Below are 22,664 nucleotides of genomic sequence, written 5' to 3' on the forward strand. Positions count from 1 at the left end.
CTCCCACCAAACAAGCACCCCCTTAGACCTAGAAGAGCTCACATGTATGGCACAGTCTCTCCTTGAGAGGACAGATCCAGGGCAGAGGCCCTCACAAGCCCTGGAAGCACATTGAACAGAGATTCCTCAGCTTCCAAGTACCTAGAGTATGGTCTAGAACAGGGGTGTCCAATCTTTTGGCTTCCCTCAGCCACAAGAATTGTCTTGGGCCAGATATAAAATATACTAGTGATAGGTGATGAGGAAAAAAAAAATTTTAATCTCATAATGTTTCAAGAAAGTTAATGAATTTGTGTTGGGCCACATTCAAAGCTGTACTGGGCTGCATGTGGCCCACAGGCTGCGGGTTGCACAAGCTTGGTCTAGACGAAAGAGGCAGGAGTTATAGGTAGGCACATCTCCTTGGCCCTTAGAATTCCTTGCTCTGTGGTAAGATATGTGTAAAGTACAAACCATAGAGGAAAAGGCTGATACATTTGACTATATAAAAGTGGAACACTCATGGACATTAAAAATAAATCAATTAAAAAACAAATATCAAAACTGAGAAGAAACCTGTGCAACATTATGAGAGTCACTATCCTTCAAAATAACTTATAAATAAATTAAAAAGTGACTGCCAATAAAGAACTGTCAATAATATATGAAGAAAGTCCAACATCGTCATAATTAAAGGAATACACTACAACAAAAAGCCCTTTTTGACTTACCAAATTGACAAGCATTTTCCAAACGAGAATACACAGGATTGGCAAGAGTTCAGTTGACTACTGGGGATAGTATACATTGATCAATCTTTACCCTCCTACCTATCCAATTCTACTTTTTAAGAATTTATACTAAAGAAACATTAAGTATATACAGAAAGATTTAAGTATGAGAACATTCACTGTAGCACAGGTAATGATAGGGAACAATGGAAACAACTTAAATATCCAATAACAGTGGATTAATTAAATAACTCGTGGTACATCAATAAAATGGAGTAGTCAAGTGTTATTGTAGGCTGGGCGCGGTGGCTCACACCTATAACCCCGATGCTTTGAGAGGCCGAGGCGGGAAGATGGCTTAAGTTCAGGAGCTCAAGACCAACCTGGGCAACATAGTGAGAAACCATATCTACAAATAATTAAAAAAATTAGCTGACGGTGGCCTGCACCTATGGTCTCAGCTACTTGGGAGTCTGAAGTAGGAGGATGGCCTGAGCCCAGGTGGTCAAGACTGCAATGAGCTGTGATCGCACCGCTACACTCCAGCCTGGGCGACAGAGTGAGACCTTGTCTCAAACAAAACAAAAACACAAAAAAGTTATTGTAGATGAAGAGGTGACAATATAGAAACATATCTACAATGTAAAGATCAAAACGATACTTTACAAAATGATGTGATCCATTTTTTATTAAAGTGACACACACACGGCCGAGCACGGTGGTTCACACCTGCAATCCCGGCACTTTGGGAGGCCGAGGCAGGCTGATCACCTGAGGTGATCTGGGAGTTCAAGACCAGCCTGACCAACATGGAGAAACCCTGTCTCTACTAAAAATACAAAATTAGCTGGGCGTGGTGGTGCACGCCTGCAATTCCAGCTACTTGGGAGGCTGAGGCAGGAGAATCACTTGAACCCAGGAGGCGGAGGTTGCAGTGAGCCGAGGTCGTGCCATTGCACTCCAGCCTGGGCAAGAGCGAAACTCCATCTCAAAAAAAAAAAAAAAAAAAAAAATAGTTACACACACACATCTAGAAGTCTATATGCATGGGTGTTAACAATGGTTCTCTCTCTTTTTAAATCTGGGATGTTAAAATTTTTTGTTTCTTATTTATATTTTCTAATTTTTAAAACTGGTTAAATACATATTACAATAACATATTACATTTATTTTTAATTTTTTAAAGAGAAGAACTACATTACCATTTTTTAACTAAGGGACTCAGCTACTGCAACATTCTATAAGAGTATCCATTTGTAGCTTTAACATTTTAGAATTCTATAAAAGGAAAAGCCAATTAACTGTGCGGGTGTCCTCTGGAGAGTAGGAAGGAGTCACTGAAGCATATTCTATGTTAATGGGGCAAAACTCTATTAGCATAAAACAAACAACTGATAAAAAAAAAACCCACCTGGAAGACAAAGTCCGCCCATCTGCAAATATAGACTGGAGAGTCCTTCCTACTTAAGGGTATAGGTTCTTTTCTTTCCAGGTTTTATCTTGAAAATAATAGTCTTTTATTTCCCAATTTTTTTGTAATGCCAAATGACCTCCAAACAAAACCAAACCAATCCAGCTACAATCGGTAGCTGGAAGGGAAGGCCAGACTTGAACATAGTGGTATTGGTGGAGTGAGGAGAGTATTTTTTTTCCCACTTTTCCCACTTTAAGGTAGAGATACTTCTGTTAGAGTAATATTCCCAGCCTCTTTCTGCCCCTTTCTTTATTCTTCCCCATGGTAGGAGCTACAATTATTTGCCCAAGAGATTCGACAACAGAAATTCAAGTTATATCTCAATTTCAAGATGGGGCCATTTCCACTACAGTTTAAAAACAATTTATCTGCCTGCCCATTCATCTATGCATAACTAGAAACATATGCACAGGCATGAGCCATGCGTTTCATCACTTGCTGCCTGGCTGATCCAGGATGTCAGAAACCAAAAGACTTAGATAAGCAGTGTATTCTATGATTGGAAGTTTCTATGTATATGCAAGACAGGGGTCTGATGAGGAAGGCATATCAACACAAATGGGCCCTTAAAAAACCTACATGTCAAGGTCTCTGACCTCTCTCCATGTTGTGCTGCACAGAGTTTCCGTTTTGTGAAGAGAAAAGCATGTCAGTTCAGTGACCTGTCACCCAGTTCTGCATGTTCCTGTGAGTATAGAGGGGACCTCTACTGAAATCCTATCCATCTTTCTCCAACCAGCTCAAATGTCACCTCCTTCCTAAACCTTCCACCCTCATGCTAGCTGCAAATAACCTCTTGTTCTCTTAAGATTCCAAGCCCTTTGTTTCTACCATTCCATTATATATGATTTTATGAACAGTTGCGTGTATACATGTTCTTTTACCACATAATAAGCTCCTTGATGGCAAAGTCTAAGTCACTGATTTTTATATGAGTCACAGTATCAACACAATGCCTTACACAGTTATTCAATAGGTGTTTATGGGACTAACACCCTAGAATGTACCTAAGTATAACAGCTTCCTTGTTCCTTACCCCTTAATAATGCAAACATTAGAGAATAGGCCTAATGTCACCTTAGAGACTTAATGGCTACAACAGCAAACCTTAATCCAATGTATCTAATTTTTTGGCTTCTTCAGCTTTTAGTCTCACGTACATGATAGAAGGATGAGATATCACCCACCTCCAGGAGCTAGATGAAACTCTCTAGAGCAGTGCTGTCTGACAGAAATATAAAAATGTGAGCCACATATGTAATCTGAAATTTTCTGGATGCCACCTTAAGAAAAGCACAAAGAAACGGGTGAAATTAACTTTAACACTCTAATTTATTTGACCCAATATATCCAAAATATTACTTCGATGGACACAGAGAGTAAAAGGGTGGTTACCAGAGAATGGGAAGAGTAGTGGGAGACTCTGGGGAAGGTAGGGATGGTTAATGGGTACCAAAAATAGCTAGAATGAATAAGACCTACTATTGTATAGCAAAACAGGGTGACTATAGTCAATAATAATTTAACTATACATTTTTAAAGAACTAAAAGAGTATAATTGGATTGTTTGTAACACAAACAATGCTTGAAGGGATAGATACCCCATTCTCCGTGATGTGATTACTATGTATTACATGCCTGTATCAAAACATTTCATGTACCCCATAAATATATACACTTACTATGTACCCACAAAAACTAAGAATTTTTTAAAAAGCAAAATATTATCATTTTAACATGTAATCAATACAGAACATTGTTGAGATATTTTACATTTTTTATCACGCTGTCTTTGAAATCTAGTGTGTATTTTACACTTACAGTATATCTCAATTCATACCAGGAACTACTTATTAGCTGTGAAAGCTAGTTACTTAATTTCTCTTTGCCTTAGTTCCTCAACTATAAAAGAGGGGTAATAACAGTATTTACCTTATAGAACTATATTGAGGTTTAATAATTTAATATGTGGAAGGGCTTAGTACTTGATAAATTGTAAGGACTCAATAAATATTAACTACCATAATCCTCTACCATATCATCTACTTATGAAAAAACTTGAGCTAAAAAACCAAGTGTATTTCCCAATTTCATAAAGCAAAGCAAATGCTGGTTCTACTCCCTGTCTTTTACATAGTTGTCTATTAAACCATGCAGGGCAGCTGGGAGCAATGGAAAATCATATTTTTTACCCATTTAAAATTCCAAAGTGCTAGCCAGATGGAGCTTGGGAGTCAGTCCAAAGAGCAACATTCTTCAAAATGGTAGCTTAGAGAAATGCCATCCAGCTGTGTTACACTAATGGTCCTTTCACCCTACCACTTCCTTTAAGCTCTGTCCCCATTTGCTGTAATATTTCATCCATGTTACTAAGTGAAAAAGTAACATAACTTCTTGTGTTTTACTCAGCATTATTTTGGGTTATTTTGTTGCTTTTTTAAGATGACTGGTAATATTGAATATTCTTGTATAAATGTGCAAAACGTCCAGCACCTAAGATGATTCAATCTTCGACATACTTGATTGTGCTCTTCAGGAGACTCAAAGCAGAAAAGATGTTATACAGAAGCAATAGCCAAATCAAAGGAATAATGGCCTGGGAATCAAGGAATCTGATTTCTGGCCTTGGGTCTATGAATAAATCACTACATTACCTTAGCCAACCCATTTACACTCATAAGCTATATCTCAGTTTAAGATACATTTGCATACAGTATTTAGGACTCAGTATCAATATGCAATAACTCAACATAAAATTTTATCAAGTCTCAGCATTTTTGTCTGTTGCTCTTTAAACGTTCTGGTGGTAAGTTCCGCTTGAAAAAAAATCAACATTGACAAAGTCTGGGGATAAGTTACTTTAATAGTCAAATAACCAAAATACCTAGAAAAGAAAACAAATGGTCCATCTATCTGATATGTATGCTGTTACTAAAAGCCAAACAATTGTCATAACCTCTAGCTTTCAACTAGGTAGCAAGGTTAAGAATTACAGGACATCAGCATTAATAACAAAGGGGCATCAACGGTCACCTCCATGGGTCTCCTGCCCTACCCAAAATTCCCTTCATGAAAATTCCTCAACTTCAGCATTACTGACATCTTGGGTCAGATAATTCTTCGTGGTAGGGAATTGGCCTGTGCATTGTAGGATGTTTATCAGCTTACCTGGCCTGTTGCCACTAGCTGCCAGTAACGCCTCCCCACAATTGTGACAAAAATGTCTCCAGACATTTCTAAATTTCCCCAGGGGGTAAAATTGCCCCCATTTGAGAACCACTACTATGGATCCTGTCCATGATTACCCTAAATTTCTTTGGAATTAAGCTTTTACAAAGACTGGCAATTTTCAGTGTGTAACTGCTTATGCGACACAGCCTCATTAATACAACATGCAATGATACACTCTCATTGGCAATCTTTCCAATTAATTTGCATTTAATACACATACAGTAGAACATACTTTTGCAAAATGACCCACTACACTGCAGACATTATCCATGTATCTTTTTCAGAGCCAAAACAATGTTTTCATATGAACAGTGATTTTGGTAGCTAATATTTTAGATTAAGATATTTATATTTTACAACCCATGATATATTTATTTAATGTTAGCACCCTGGCTTTAATTTACTGTCCAAAGTTTTCAATATACTACCCATCTACCACCCCATTCTCCTCCATCAAGCCCCCATACTTACTGTTACCCATTTAACTGCTCATGTGTTCTGGTTCCCGACGATTAAGCCCTATACTCAGCCACCCACCTTTTCACCTAAAGTACTAACAGAGGGTTATTCCATTTCCTTGGGTCTATGCATATAAGCAAATTGGGAAGGAGTACTAATGAGCCACAAAATAACAGAATCAACCAAACATGTAAGGAATATCTACTGTTTAATGCTATGGAGACACAAAAAGAAATAAATACAAGACATGAAAGAACCACAGAATTAAAAAAAAAAAAAAAACACCATATCAACCACATGCCCAAAGTCATTCAGCTAGCTGATTTTATATGCTGATAGTGGAGCACCCAAATAAAGGTATCCTGATTGCAGCTATAGGTGAAAACTAGAGTTTAGAGCTACCTTTATAGATTTGGGACTCAACACCTGGAGAAAGAACACCAATCAAATAATGGTGGTTATGTCTAAGGATGAAGTTGAAGGGGCATTTTCACTTTTTACTCTAGATGCATCTGTATTATTTTTTAATAGGAATATGTAATTGTGTGTTACTTCTATAATTTTAAAAAAAAGGTAAAGCCAGGAGTGTAGATGAAATCTCTGAGGCAGTGAGTATAAAGAGAGAAAAGGCAAAGAACTTGATACTCCTGAATATGGACATAATTAGGAGGCAGGAGGAAACAAAAGTAATGGAGAAGCAGTGACAGAGGCAGGCAGAAAGGGAACTAGAGGAGTACAACTCTGTGGCCCAGGGAGGGAAGTTTCAAAAAGGAACTGAACAGTCAACACAACCCAAAACGGGAAAAGGTAGAGAAATAAGATGGCAGAACAAAATTTAGGTCAGAAAGAGGCCTCTTAAAAATCATAACCTCCTCCCTACATCACATCCCTCAATCTCTGAGGAAATTGAGGCCCAGAAAGATTAAGTGGCTGACTAGATAGGTATTGGTAGCCAGAAGATACAGCAAAGGGAGACCAGAACGTGTTTATGGACGATAGCGAATGGGTCCAGCGGAAAGGAAGAGAAGAAACCAGAGGAAAAGAGGTATAATTCAGTAAGTAGTATCTATAATAAACAGACAGAGAAGGGACTGAAGCAGAAGTAGACAAAATAATACAACTTTTCCTCTGAGACTGGATAACTTGTTTCCTTTTTGTTTGGGTTGTTATATAAGGAGGTGAGGGAAATCCCTCAAACTGAGTACCTGGATTTCCCCCAGAATTCTGCCTTTGGCACCTTTTCCCTCTCAAAGTATACTCAAATCCTAGGCTTCATATATCATCTATACATGAAGAATCCCCAAATCTCTACTAGAGACCAGACCCTCTCTATACCCCAGGCCATGGGATATATGTGGATATCTGATAGGCACCCAAATTCAAATCATCTCAACTTTGCTCCCACTCCAGCACTCTGTCTCAGTGGAAGGCCTCACACAATGAATGACTTCAGGCAAATTACTGAACATCATCTCTCATTTTATCTTTGTAAGTAGATGAAAAAAATTTGGTGGATGACAGTAAAGTTAGAGTCACAGCTGTTAGAATAGCCTTACCCAGTGAGTGTTTGTTGATGGATAACAGTAAGTTAAAAAGTCTTGGCTGGGCGCGGTGGCTCATGCCTCTAATCCCAGCACTTTGGGAAGCTGAGGCGGGCAGATCACCAGAGGTTGAGAGTTCAAAACCAGCCTGACCAACATGGAGAAACCCCATCTCTACTAAAAATACAAAATTAGCCGGGCGTGGTGGCACATGCCTGTAATCCCAGCTACTCGGGAGACTGAGGCAGGAGAATCGCCTGAACCCAGGAGGTGGAGGTTGTGGTGAGCCGAGATCGTGCCACTGTACTCTAGCCTGGGCAACAACAGGGAAACTCCATCTCAAAAAATAAAAATAAAAAAAAGAAAAAGAAAGTATTCAATTAGCCTGATTCAGAGCTATGCCAAATATAGCAGACAGACCATAAGGTGACCCCCAATGATGCCCACCTCCTGATATTCATGTCCTTGTTTAATCCCCTTTCCCTGAGTATGGGTGGGACATGTGAGTAGGTTCTAACCAATAGAATATGGCAAGGGTAATTGGAAGTCACTCCCATGACTAGATATATATGTGTATATTATTGATTCCTTCTTGCCATTGTGAGAGACAAACTGAGACTTTATCCCTCGCAAGCCTTGAAAAACAAGGTGCTGTTATGTGAACTGCCTATAGAAAGACCATGTGACAGGGAATTACAGGCAGCCCCTAGGATCTGAGGGCCTCAATCCCACAACCACAAAGAACTAAATTCTGCCAACAATCACATGAGCCTGGAAGAGAACCCTGAGCCTGAGATGAGACCACCGGTTCTGCCAACACCTTGATTGCAGCCTATGAGACCCTGAGCAGAGGACCAAGTTGAGCCATGACCATCTCCTGACCCATGGAAACTGCAAGATAATACATGTTTGTTGTTCTGAGCAATTAAGTTTGTGGTAATTCATTATGCAGCAACAGAAAACAAATATAGCAAATGATGTTTTATTAACTCTTTGAATAAAGGTATTTATGAAATATATGTGATAATAAAGCTAAAACTAACAAGAAAAACAATAAATAAAAATTTAATTACATTAATATTTAAGTAAAGGCATAGAAAGGTTCTTGTTTAAAAAATTAGGACGGGCGCAGTGGCTCATGCCTTTAATTCTAGCACTTTGGGAGGCCGAGGTAGGTGGATTGCCTGAGCTCAGGAGTTCAAGACCAGCCTGGGCAACACAGTGAAACCCCATCTCTACTAAAATACAAAAAATTAGCCGGGCGTGGCAGCATGTGCACGTAGTCCCAGCTACTCAGGAGGCTGAGGCAGGAGAATTGCCTGAAGCCTGAACTCAGGGAGCAGAGATTGCAGTAAGTGGAGATCATGCCACCGCACTCCAGCCTGGGAGACAGAGCAAGATTCTGTCTCCAAACAAAAAAAATTGAAAGGGTAGCCAGGCACGGTGGCTCATGCCTGTAATCCCAGCACTTTGGGAGGCCAACGCAGGCGGATCATGAGGTCAGGAGATCGAGACCATCCTGGCCAACATGGTAAAACCCTGTCTCTATTAAAAATATAAAAGAAAAAATTAGCTGGGCATGGTGGCTCACGCCTGTAAATGCAGCTACTCGGGAGGCTGAGGCAGGAGAATCGCTGAGGCAGGAGAATCGCTTGAACCAGGGAGTCGGAGGTTGCAGTGAACTTAGATCACGCTACTGCACTCCAGCCTGGCAACAGAGTGAGACTCCATCTTAAAAAAAAAAAAAAAAAATTGAAAGGGTGCTTATTTCAGCAGCACATATACTAAAATTAGAATGATACAGAGAAGATTAGCATGGTCCCTGCACAAGCATGACATGCACATTTTTGAAAAAATTAGAAGAGAAAGGGACAGACAGATAGAAACTTGGAGGGAAAAGTGGGTTCTGGGATCATTATGAGTTCATAGTAAGAAATAATTATCCAAAATCCAATACTATTTGAGACCATATTAACAGGGTATAAGGTAGAAAACAAAAAGTCTTATTGTGCCACATGAACTGGTTGAATCAGATCAATAAATACTTCCTGGGTGACTCTACCTAAGGAATTAGGAGGAATGGAGGGATGTATAAACTATGTTCCCATCCCTAAAGTATCTTCCACTCTATTGGGGAGCTAAGATAAACATATAAGAAAGTTAAACTGTAATAAAGAAGTTAAATAACAGTTGAAGACAATGGCAGAAAAGATGTTATAAAGCTGGCATTACAATTTATCTGGCAACTAGTTAAAGGAAATAACAGAAGCAGGAGTTCAGAAGAGGGTGGTAACATATCACATGATAAATATTATTACTGTTTTACAATATGACATAAAAGTGGTTGTATTCAACACTAGGATGCAATTTCACATGATTGAGCATGAGCACTCAAATTTTGAAAATGTGGAGATAAAGAAGCATTCAATCTGTGCTAGTTCATGGGGCTTTTGTAGTGGGAGACAACATTATGTTTTAAAGATGAGTAAATCTGGGCAAGAAAGGGTTAAATAATTTGCTCATGATTACAAGTCAGTAAGTCAACTATACTGAGAAGCAGATTTTCTCTTAGTTTAGTACACTAGTGAAAACACACATTATCTTTCTAAGTTACCTTAGTGGCTACTTTTGGTTAACAAAATGTTTTCATTAAAATAATTTGAAATCCTATATTACCTTTTACTCTTCTTCTCCCTTCAAAGTTGCCCAGTAGTCTAACTTTGTCATTTATTCCTTTGTGCTTTGTGATATCTCTTACATTTATCACTTCCTTTAAATTCCAAAGTTAACATCTTGTATACAGGTCCTTAGAATGTTCTACATGACTCTTATTCAGCAATCTCTTAACTCATCACCCCAGTTCCAGTCCTTCCTTTCCATCTGTCCTGCATAGTTCTGACCATGACAGTTCTCTGCTCAAAGCCCTTCAATTGTACCCCACTGTATATGGAATGAAGTATGAATCTTTTAGTTTTGAAGCCAGGATTGGATTCAAATCCTAGCTCCACCAATTCCTAGCTATGTGATCTGTGGCCTCATTTTCTAACGTGTTAAATGGGAATAATAACAACTGCCTCATAGGTCCTGGTTTTCCTGAGCCCCTGTTTATTCCTATTCCATCTGATTAGTACTCCACTCTCAAAAGTGTCCTCGTTTTGACAATTAAATCATTTGGTCAATAAAAGGTTGTTACAAAAAGTTAATGAGACAATGTATATAAATGTAACAGGTCTGGCATGACACTTTCAAGTTCCCTCAAATGTACCTGGTACTTTGCTGGCTGAAATAATATCTCTGACATCTCCAGCTACAGAAGAATCTACCCATACTGCATGGTCTTCCTCACACGCCACCTCCTCACCTTTGTCTAACTTCTGTGGTAGTCCATGACTCTCTAACCATGTCTCTAACATAAGCTTGGGTTATGGTTATTAGTGCACATATTTTAACTTCCTCAGAGACTAGCTTTTGGAAGGACAGTATCTGCTTCTGAATCTTCTTAGTCCCACACATAATACCTAATAGTGTCTTCCACACAGAAGATACAAAATCACTTATTTAAATTTAGAAAGAAAACAGAATTTTGGCTACAGAATTGTACTTCACTTACCCACAGGCTTTATTCAAGCCTCTGCTTTCTTACTCCCTTGAAATCATTTCACTTGCTCATTAGGGCCACAGCAATAGTACTCTAACAGGAAATTTCCTTCTTTCACAGCTGGCCATTACCTTGATTGATTGGGGGTGGCAGTGAAGAAGGGATTCTGGGAGCTATGGTCCTAGAAATACAGAATAACTAAAAGCACAGGTTCTAGAGGCAGACTGCCTCAGACTCAGGCTCTACCAGTTACAATTTCAGAATACGACCCAACCACTTTATGCCTCAGTTCCTATCTGCTATACCGTTACTGGAAAGATTAAATGAGAGAATCCATGTAAAGCACTTTTAGAAGCACATGGTAGGCTGGGCATGGTGGCTCACGCCTGCAATCCCAGCACTTTGGGAGGCCAAGGTGAGCGATCACTTGAGGCCAGTTTGAGACCAGCCTGGCCAACATGGTGAAACTCTGTCTCTACTAAAAATACAAAAACTAGCCAGGCATGGTGGTGCATGCCTGTAGTCCCAGCTACTTGGGAAGCTGACACATGAGAATTACTTGAACCCAGGAGGCAGAAGTTGCAGTGAGCCCAGATCACGCCACTGCACTCCAGCCTAGGTGACAGAACAAGACTCTGTCTCAAAAAAAAAAAAAAAAGCATATGGTAAGTACTTATAAATGATAGCTATTATTATTGGTTCTTTTCTCTTTCTTGACCTCGGTCAACTCAGAATACTTTATTATAGAGTAAGAAATGTAAGCAACATCCTCCATGCAGGGCAGTCAAGTACAGGCTTTGAGCACATACAAAGTCCAGCCCACTCAGAGCTCAGCATCTTCTCTGTCTTTCTAGGATGTCTGGTTTCTTCTCCCAATTCCTCCCTCCTTCATGCCCGGTCCAAGCTGGGGCCAGTTCTAACAGCTTCTGTGATCACCAACAAAGATAAGAATCCTTATGCCTCATTCTCTAGGCATAACCTCCAGGTCCAGGTTCAACTGCAAACCAAATTCCAGGCAGCTCCTCATATTCTGGTTTCCACAACCAGAAAAAATATCACAAAAGTTGCATTCTTTATGATTCCAGTCTTTCTACCCCTGATTCCAGTCTTTCTACAGCCTGAAATTACATAGCCTTTTCTTTTCTCACAATTGTTCCCATTACTCCAGTCTCTACCACCTGCCCGATTATATATCTTTCTCAATCAACATCCTAGAGTAAAACCTGTCTTGTGTTCTACCACCTATCTCCTGGCTAAAACCCCAAATGTTAGAGAAGGAGGGTCACTTAACACAGGATAGTGACTCTTGTCTCTGAACATCCACAACTGGGTGAAGGAACTCTTCATTATGCCAAACCAAGAGGACACCGACAGACAACCCTTTGACTTCTTGTACCTCAGACAAAAGCCCTTTTTGGGAGGAGACTGAGCTAGAAGGGGCCTTAAGAATTTGAAGATTTAACTTAATCCAAACATTATAAGGTAAATATCAGGTAATTTATATCTTCTCTACTTCAAGCATAAGATTATACTTGCATTTTTCCTCAGGTCCTTAAGTAAAAAGCTCAAGAAACTGTAGCTTAGCATTCACTTGCAACATTTAAACAAATTGAACAAGAAAAACAGCTATCATTCTACACATTGAAACATTTAATGTTTAAATTGTAGTCTGGAATACAATTACTATGCTGTTTAGGTATTAATATATCCAGAGATCAAAACTAATGACATGATTACAACTGTTTCATCAAAAAACTAATCAAGTAATTTTTACCCAATTTAATCTTACTTGTTTTCTTAGCATTATGCTTTAACAAAGCAACATCTCTCCTAAGTCCTCTGGCCACAGAGGTAGCTTTTAGAGACCCTTGGTTTTATCAGGGTCAGCCTCCTTTGCTTCAGACCTGATCTCTCACCTCAACCACTAATATTCCTTTTATTAGTATAAATTGTCGAGGAAAGAATCTAGTGAGGTACAGTTTTTATTTAAATTTTAGTATTTAAAGGTTTTACAGGTTGTTGTAAACAAGTCAAGCAGTACAGAAAGGTGTCAAGTGAAAACTAAAATCCCTAGCCTCGCCACCTCTAATCTCCAAGGTAACTGACAACTATTTCTTGTGCGTCATCCTAGAAATTTTCTAAGCAAATGCAAGAACACATATACACGAATTCTTATATAATACCTCCCTTCTTTGTGTTGAACAAGTGGGATCCTGTAATATATACCATTCTGCACCCCTTTTTTCACTTAAAAATTTATCTTGGACACCATTCCCTGTCACTATATGTATACCTACTTTACTGTTTTATTTTCTTATTTGAGACGGGTTCTCACTCTATCACCCTGGCTGGAGTGCAGCGGCACATTCACTGCAGCCTCAAACTCCTGATCCCAAGTGATCTTTCCACCTGAGCCTCCTAAATTGCTGGGATTACAGGCGTGAACCACCACATCCAGGCTACTTTACTCTTTTAAATGAAATGAACAGCATACCATAGTACGTAAATACCATAATTAACATGACCGGTCTCTCATGCTGTACATTAATAAGACTGTTGATAGTAAAAAAGATGGCAACAGGAAGGCAACCAACATCCTTGTAACAAGTGACCTTTGTGCAGTTCCTTTTGAGAATAGATTCATTGGGACAAAAGGTGTACAAGTTACATTTTGAGAAAGTCTTTCAAAGTGCCCTCTAATGGATTCTATCAACCTATATCCTACCAACAGTACACAGAGCTGGGCTTTTCAGTCAATCCTCTGAAGTTCCTGCAGTTTAAATAGGGAACAGATATTTAACACAAAAATAGCAAAACAGTGATCATTTTGTTACGTCTTTTAACAGTCTAGAAAACCAAGTGCCATAATTGGTAGCAACCACATCCTGGTATGATTAGCCTTGCCCTTATCCAAATGCAAATTCAGAGGGTGCTATTCCTCAGTATTAATCCAGCTCTTAAATAATGAATTATATAGGTTGAGAGATTTAGAAGTAGATTTAGCACAGAAGAGAAAGCTATACTGCTCCTGGCACCCACTACCCATAATTATCTCTAACACTAGGAGTGTCACATAAAGGTGTGATATAAGGTAGTTTCCACTCACCCATAATTAGTTAAAGGCATTGATAAAAGAGACACATTGAATATGTAAGAACACAGTACATCAGCATATTCATGGCATGGGATGAACTAATTGAAAGATTTTGCTAGTTTAACAGAGAATGGAGTTGGGGGGATGTGGTTCCTAGTGACAGTGAAGATCTGTAAGCATCACTACATAGAATCTAGTGAATTATTTTGCAAAGCATCTTAGCATACCTTATCTCATTTCATCTCCATGGCAATCCTGATAGGAACACAAGGCAGTTATTACTCATTAAACAAAGATTCAATGAGCACATACTATACGCTGGGCACTCTCTGCCAGTTATTCGGTATACGATGAATGAGACACTCCTCACTCATTCACTGGTCACTCTGCCATATCCAATCTATCTCCAAGGCCTTCATGTTACCAAGTTAGGGTACTTGGTAACATGGCCTACAAAACCCTGTATGACCTGTCCCCTGCCCATCTTTCCAATTTTATCACATATCCCTTTATGCCTCATTCACTATGGTCCAGTTGCAATGGACCATGCTGGGAAAGGACCCAGGGATTCTTCCCACCTCAGGGATTTTCACCTTGTGTCCTCTGCCTGGGATGCTGTTCCCCCAACTTTTTGCCTGGATAACTCCTCCTCATCTTTCAGGTCTCAGATGAACTTGTCACTTCCTCCCATTCCCTTCTTCTCTCTATAAATTCAGTCTCTACTATTCTTTTTCATATGACTTGACTTTTCTAGCACTCACAACACTTTATAAGAAAATAGCTGTGTATTTATTTGCACTCCAACTCCCCCATGAGACTGCAAGGCTTAAGAGGGCAGGGATCATGACTTTTGTGTTCACTGCTATAACCCCAGCATCCACCCAACACAATGCCTGCCTGGCACACAGCAGACTTGAGAACAAAAATATTGAACAAGTGCAGTCAATGCCCTCAAGGACCATACAATAGGGCCAGAGGCTAATTTTACCAGAGGATGGGGGAGGCTTCAGGAAAGCTCATGGCTGAAAAGTAAGCAGGTGCTTGCTAGGAATGCTACCTACTGAAATGATCTAGGCCAGCAGGGTCGGACTGCAGATAAGGAGGAGCAAGAAATGTATGGTGTCTCTTAGAATTTGGGCTTTGACATCTGGGTCCACGGTGGTATAATTATTCAATACAGAGAAATGTAAGATAAGGAAACTCTATTATTATGTATTACTGGGGTATAGGACCCAAGGAAAAGAAGAGCTTGACAGAGTTGAGAATTTGGATGGCAGGAACTGTCTTGCCTACCTATCTCTCACCATTCTCAAAGCTAAATAGGAAAGATTATTATTTCAACCTGGGAATACTCAGTGCTGAGTCACAGGTGGCCACAGGTAAGGCCAGACCAAAGGGAGGGCAGTGGAAGGACCAGAAGATTTAGCATAGACAGAGCCAGGGTTTTCTTCTGCATCTGAACACGTTTTTGGCCAGAAGATGTCAACAATGTAATTTATTGTGTTTATCTTTTGGAGGGAGGGACACAGAAGAAAAGAAAGGGAAAACTTCAGTGTCTAATATCTCACATGCCTAGTAATATCGATTTCATTTCCACTGGATGGTCCCTGTCCTGCATTTATTTCTAATTGCTCTATGTTTTAATTTCTGTGTTGTTCTATGTTCCTCCTGGATGTAGTCAGGGCAGAAATCCTAAATAAATATAATAAAATGCCACCTAATGCCAGAATGGTATTGGGTTGAAAATCATCAAATTATGACATTATTAAGGGAGATACTTCATACTATTAACTCCTCAACAGCTTCTTTGACCTGACCACGGGTCTATAAATACTGGGTAGTTAACAGAAGGTAGGAAGGAGAAGAAGAAGAATCTGGCATTTGTAGCCACCAATAGTGAAACTTTCTAGTCCCGCCTCCCCCAACCCTTGACACACAGAACAGCATTACATGAAACAGGAAGTTGAATCATAATTCTGGATAAATAATAAGAACTTACAGTTTATTTCATAAGCTAACATAGTGAGAAGGGGAAAGAAAACATCCTGGAAGCCTCAATGAAAAACCTATTTTTGAGGGGAGAAAAAAAAACTAAACTTTTCATGGTAGCAATAAAGCATAGTAGGAAAAGACTAAGATTCAGCAGAAAACTGTAAGATACCCAAGCCTGGGGAAGGCAGTGCAATGCAGTAGGACCAAATAGGTAGACAGACTGACAGAGAAAGAGCCGGCTGGGCAGCATTATCAGGAGCCCCAGGGTCTAATCCTGGCTTTGGGTACGATGTGACAGCTGTGTGGCCTAAAATAAGTCTCACTGGGCCTCAGTTTCTTCCTTTGCAAGATTATACATCTGAAACAGATCACCTCTGAAAACTCCTTCCAGTTTAAAAACATCTCTTTCATAATATACCTAATTTTATTTTTCATGTCAAAACTTATAATCCAATCAGAACAGCTATAATGGACCAGGCATTTTGATGACTGACTCTCATCTAGAAGCATGTGCAATAAATATTATCATAACCTTTCACATATTATAATAGTAAAGGCCAGCATTTGCAAGTGCTTTGCTGCATTTGTATTCACTCACTACATCCTCCCAATAATCCTGAATAGGTATTAGTATTAACCCCATTTTACAGATGAAGAAGGTAAGACACAAAGAGATTAAATAACCTGCCCAAAGTCACATGGCTAGTAGTGACAGAGTCAGGATATAAATCCAGCGAGTCTGTCTCCAGACATGACACTTGACCCCGGATGTGACAATTGAGGCTTTTGGAGTTTAAATAACTTTGGCTACCAAATGGCAGACCTGGGTTCAGATTCAGGTTATTGCACTCCAAGACCTGTGCTCCCTCCACAACTGTGTGCTTGGGAAAGAATAACTGACTCTTAGAGAACAATTTTTTGAAAGGTTGTTTTCGTTTACCCTCTATGCAATGCCTTCCATCAGAATCCATTCCCCACCGATTTCTCCCCCTTGAAGAGTTATGGAAAGGCAAAAGGCAAAGAGAGACAAAGAACTCATTTCTTTTTAAAAATTATTTATTTATTTATTTTTTAATTGACAAAGAACTCGTTTCTTGAGTACCTGCTATAGGTGAGGCACTGTGCCAGATAGAGGAAAAGGGGCTGGGGGTAGGGGCTGCCTGCTTCTTTATTCCTGCTCTAACAACCTGACTTTCTTTCAAGAGTTACCTACTTTTGTTTCCGTCAACAGGCAGGACCAGATGGCTTCTCTTAGGTGATAGTGGTCCAATTAGTAAGCCACATGGCTACCCAGATTTCACACTGAAGCTTTCCTCAATTCACTGACTGCTTTGTGAGGCTCCCTCTTGCTCCCCACCCCCCATGTGTTAGCTAAATCACCAGAGTGTTTACAAATACACTGCAATGTGCCAAAAAAAAACTGCACAGTCAAAACATATACTTCCTTTCAATTTGAAGAACACTTTCTCGTTGCAACTATTTTATTATGATTTTCCTCTAGCCTTATTTTCACACTTAGCCTGACGTGTTATTTTGCCATCTCACCTTATTCTGCAACCTCTACATTAGATGCAGTGTAATTTCCCATCTTTTGCACAACTTCCAAAAGAGTTTTTTGTAGTCACTGGGAGAGACAGTGAAAAATTACAAGAGTACTTCAGGAAGTATTAATAGCAAAAATCCCGTTCTAACCAAACCCTCAGGGGCCTGGTTTCTTCTCTTTTGCTCTTTTGTTGGAAGGCAGAAGGGCACACAGAGTGACTGAAGCAGTTGTCCAGGGGGCCACACATGCTGCACTCCTTGCTGCCAGGTACTTGTTGAGAGTCTACTGACTCTTACATCTCATTTTCAAATCACTTGTTTTCTGGTTATAAAAGTTATACACATTCATTGTATAAAATTTGAAAGTAAATAATAGTATAATAAAAGGAAGATAAAAGTAACTGTATCCTATCACCTGGAGACAGCCAGTGCAACAACTTTGGATCATTTCCTTTCTTTCTGTATTTATCTTCACTTAATAGGTGTACATGTAACATGTAAACACACAGAGATACATAAACCCACACTTGAGTTAAAAAGAGAGAGATGGGTCCAGGCATGATGGCTCACGCCTGTAATCCCTGCACTTTGGGAGGCCAAGGCAGGTGGATCGCTTGAGCTTAGGAGTTCAAGACCAGCCTGGGCAACAAGGCAAAACCCTGTCTCTACAAACACTACAAAAATTAGCCAAATATAGTGGTGTGTGCCTGTAGACCCAGCTACTCAGGAGGCTGAGGTGGGAGGATTGCTTGAGCCTGGGAGTTTGAGGTTGCAGTGAGCCAAGATCCTACCACTGCACTCCAGGTTGGGTGACAGAGGGAGTCCCCACAGCATCAGTCTTGTTTTTTATTTTGTTTTTTTGTTGTTGTTGTTGTTTTTCTTTTTTTTTTTTTTTTTTTTTTTGAGACAGGGTCTCACTCTGTTGCCCAGGCTGGGGTGCAGTGGCGAGATCATAGCTCACTATAGCCTCAATCTCCTGGGGTCCAGTGATCCCATGTCAGCCGTCTGAGTAGCTGGGATGACAGGTGTGCACCACCATGCCTGGCTAAGTTAGCGAAACTCTGTCTCAAAAAAAAAAAGGTTTATTTTAGTAGAGACAGAGTCTATGTTGCCCAAGCTAGTCTTGAACTCCTGAACTCAAGCAATGCTCCTGCCTTGGCCTCCAAAAGTCCTGGGATTACAGGTATAAGCCACCACACTCAGCTAGTCTTTATTTTTAATGGCCAGATATTATACTGTTCAGAACTATCATAATATACTTACATTCCCCTAGTATGAAAACTATGTCTTCAGGTTTTTCACTATAAATACTTTAGTATATAAAGCTGGGTACATATACCTGATAATTCCTTCAGAAATTATACTTTTTAAAATTAACAATCCATGTTATTTACAGAAAAATAGAACGATACATGTAAGCAAAAATAAAGTCAACTATAATTTCTTTTTTAAAATACTTTTGTATATATCGTCTCAGACTTTTTTTTATACTATCCATACATGGACACAAACACATACATTAAAATGGGATCATACTATTAATAACTTTTAAAAAGCAACAATAATAATAGTTACTATGTATTGAGTACTTACCACATGACAGGCACTGTGATTTTCTCATTTAATCCCTTCAACAATCCCCTCAACAACTGCTCAGCTTTCTCAAACTTGTTTGCACATTAGAATCACCTGGGGAACTTCAACAATACCATGCTCTGTCCCATCCCCAGAGATTCAGACTTAATTGGGCTGAGTGAAGCCTGGGCTTGGGAAGTTTGGAAAGATCACCAGGTGATCTTTGGGCACACTAGATAGGAACTGGTAGGTTAGCTACTATTTTATTCCTATTTTACTGATGGAGAAATCAAGGAACACTAAGACAAGTAATACGCCCAACAGTACGCAGCTGATAAAGGTGTAGCTGGGATTTGAATTCAGATTTAAGTCCAGAGTCCATACTTTTAATGACAGTTGACCCTTGAACAATACGGGTTTGAACTGCACAGGTTCACTTACACGCAGATGTTTTTCAACCAAATGCACAGATGGAAAATACAGTAATCTCAGAATATGAAACCCATGAATATGGAAGGCCAAATTTTCCTATATGCAGGTTCTGTAAGGCCAACTGCAGGACTTGAGTATGCTAGGATTTTAGTATATTTGGGGTCTTCAAATCCCCCGAGTACATGGAGGGATGACTGTATCGACAGTTGGAATCTGCTTTTCCCTGCTCCCCCACTCCCTGACCCCTGGGTTTAACATTATGTCATGAACCTATTTCTATGTTACTAAATAGAACTCTACATTATTATTTTTGGAAATTCCCATATTCTGTTGTATAGATGCATCAAAATGCAAGTGTTTTCAATTTTTCCCATTATAGAAAATGCTGCAATTAATATCCTTATTGATACATCTTTGTGCACACCCTTAATTACTTCCTTAGGATAAATTCCAAGAAAATGAATTGCTGGGTCAGAAGGTAAACATATTTTTTAAAGCTTTTAATAAATATTGCCAAACTGACATTCCTACCACAAGTGTATGAGAACATCTGCTTCCTTGCGTCTTTGCCAACAGTGAGTTCTGTCATTCCTTTTTAATCTCTGCAAATTATACTGGAGAAAATGGTATGCCATTCTAATTCCCCTTTATTTGACTACTGTTGAGATACATGTTTACTGGCCATTTGCATTTCTTCTTTGATATATTTCCCTTTGCACATTTTCCCTCGACCTTTGTACATTTTTCTAGTAGAAGATTTGTTTTTTCTTATTGCCCTGTTAAGTCTTTGTGTTACAGATAATGAATCTTGCTGCAATTGTTTTTGTTTTCTCATTAACTTTATTTATGGTTTGTGCAGAAATTTTAAATTTTCATATAATTGATTATATTAATCTTTTTCATTATTCTACCTTTGATATTATGCACACAAATATCTTCCCTATCCACAAGATTATATACATAGTCTTCCATATTTTTTTAGTTCCTTTATCATTGCCCTCTCTCAAAAAAAAAAAAACAACTATTTATTGCCACAGTTCTAAAACAGGATTGCAATGCTCAGGTCTTAAGACTGAATCACAATTTGGGGGAATGGGGACCTGAGTAGGAATATTTTTTAAAGCACTACAGGTAATTCTGATGCCCCCTCCTTTATTAAGAAACATTAACCCTTCTAAATTTATGCTGTCATTTTTTCCAAATTACTTCAGCACACGTGTTAAATAAATCATTTCATGAATTTGAAGTGCTACCTTTATCCTGGTTGATAAGCTCCATGATAGTAGAGACCATACCTGTTTCCACTGACCATTGCGTTTCTAGGGCCCAGCAGAGTGCCTGCTGGACAATTAGTGTTCAATAAATGTTAATGGAATAAATAAATAACACCTGACAACACAAGTCTCCAACTTCAAACTGGCTGGAGGTTATTAATGATAACCCTGAGTTATCAAAAATATTAAATTATGCTCAGTACACTGTTTAAAGTGGCCAGAAAAATATATTAGAGGGCTCCATTAAGTGAAGTCAAAATAACGTTGGCCCCATTTAAGAGGTATGGGAATTCAGATCAAATTCTCCATGAAGGAACCAGACAGCAATGAGCCAAGAACCTAAGGACATTTGGGTTCCCGTAGCCCTTAAGGTTCCTCAACAAGCTCTAGAGACTGACTCAGAAGCTTCCTTGAGCTGAGAACAGACTCATGCATTCCCTCTTCCATGAGCCCACAGAAAGAATAGTGGAATAGGGAATTAGGTGACCTAGATCTCTCTCAAGGAAGCTTCTTTTTTTTTTTTTCTCGCTCTGTCGCCCAGGCTAGAGTGCAGTGGCGTGATCTCGGCTCACTGCCAGCTCTGCCTCCTGGGTTCATACCATTCTCCTGCCTCAGCCTCCCGAACAGCTGGGACTATAGGCGCCCGCCACCATGCCCGGCTAATTTTTTGTATTTTTAGTAGAGACAGGATTTTACCGTGTTAGCCAGGATGGTCTTGATCTCCTGACCTCGTGATCCACCTCCCCCAAAGTGTTGGGATTACAGGTGTGAGCCACCACGCCCAGCTGCTAGATGTTTTCTAAGGATCTTTTCAAGTCTAAACTTATATTTAAAGACCCAAACAGACAACCACAGGACAGGGCTTCCGAGGACAACCTGAAATTACCTCCACAGAACAAGGTCCCTGTCCCATCCCAGGTTATAGGAAAATAATAGTGACAGTAGTAATAATAGCTATTGCTAAATTTTACTGAGCACTTACTATATGCTAAATAATATTCTAAATGTCTTACTATTATAATAATGGCACACACTTACATGGCATTTACTATGTTCCAAGTGCTCTGCATATATTAGCTTAATTTGTCATCACACCAAGTCTATCAGGTGTTCTGCTTTTCCCCCTTTTCAAAAATTGATATATAATAGCTGTACATATTTTGGGGGTATATGTGATATTTTGATACATGTATACAATGTATAATGATCAAATTAGGGTAATTGGGATATCTATCACCTCTAACATTTACCTTTTCTTTGTGTTAGAAACATTCCAATTTTTTTCTTCAAGCCATTTTGAAATATATAATAAATTATTGTTAACTGTAGTCTCCCTACTGTACTATTGAACACTAGAACTTTTTCCTTCTCTTTAGCTGTATGTTTATACCCATTAACCCACTTCTCTTCCTTCCCCAACCTCCTTCCCTTCCCAGCCTCTGGAAACCACCATTCGACTTTCTACCTTCATGAGATCCACATTTTTTGGCTCCCACATATGAGTGAGAATATGCAGTATTTATCTTTCCATGCCTGGCTTATTTCACTTAACATAATGACTTCCAGTTCCATCCATGTTGCTGCAAATGACAGGATTTCATTCTTTTTATGGCTGAATAATATTTTGTTGAATATATGTAACACATGTTTTTTATCCATTCATCCAGTGATGGACACTTAGGTTGATTTCCTATCTTGGCTATTGTGAGTAGTGCTGCAATAAACATGGGAGTGCAGCTGTC

General features: G+C 39.3%; 1 protein-coding gene and 1 non-coding gene across 3 annotated transcripts in view; one reads left to right on the forward strand and one right to left on the reverse strand.

Moving 5' to 3' along the window:
- Window positions 1–22,664, reverse strand: part of CLCN5 (chloride voltage-gated channel 5) — a 163,927-nt gene that overhangs the window by 136,133 nt on the left and 5,130 nt on the right. The window lies entirely within an intron of this gene.
- Window positions 9,176–9,282, forward strand: LOC111535782. The gene has a single exon (XR_002729558.1). It is a non-coding gene; the product is annotated as a U6 spliceosomal RNA (small nuclear RNA).

This window comes from Piliocolobus tephrosceles, chromosome 12 (genome assembly GCF_002776525.5).
Source record: "Piliocolobus tephrosceles isolate RC106 chromosome 12, ASM277652v3, whole genome shotgun sequence".
NCBI lineage: Eukaryota > Metazoa > Chordata > Mammalia > Primates > Cercopithecidae > Piliocolobus > Piliocolobus tephrosceles.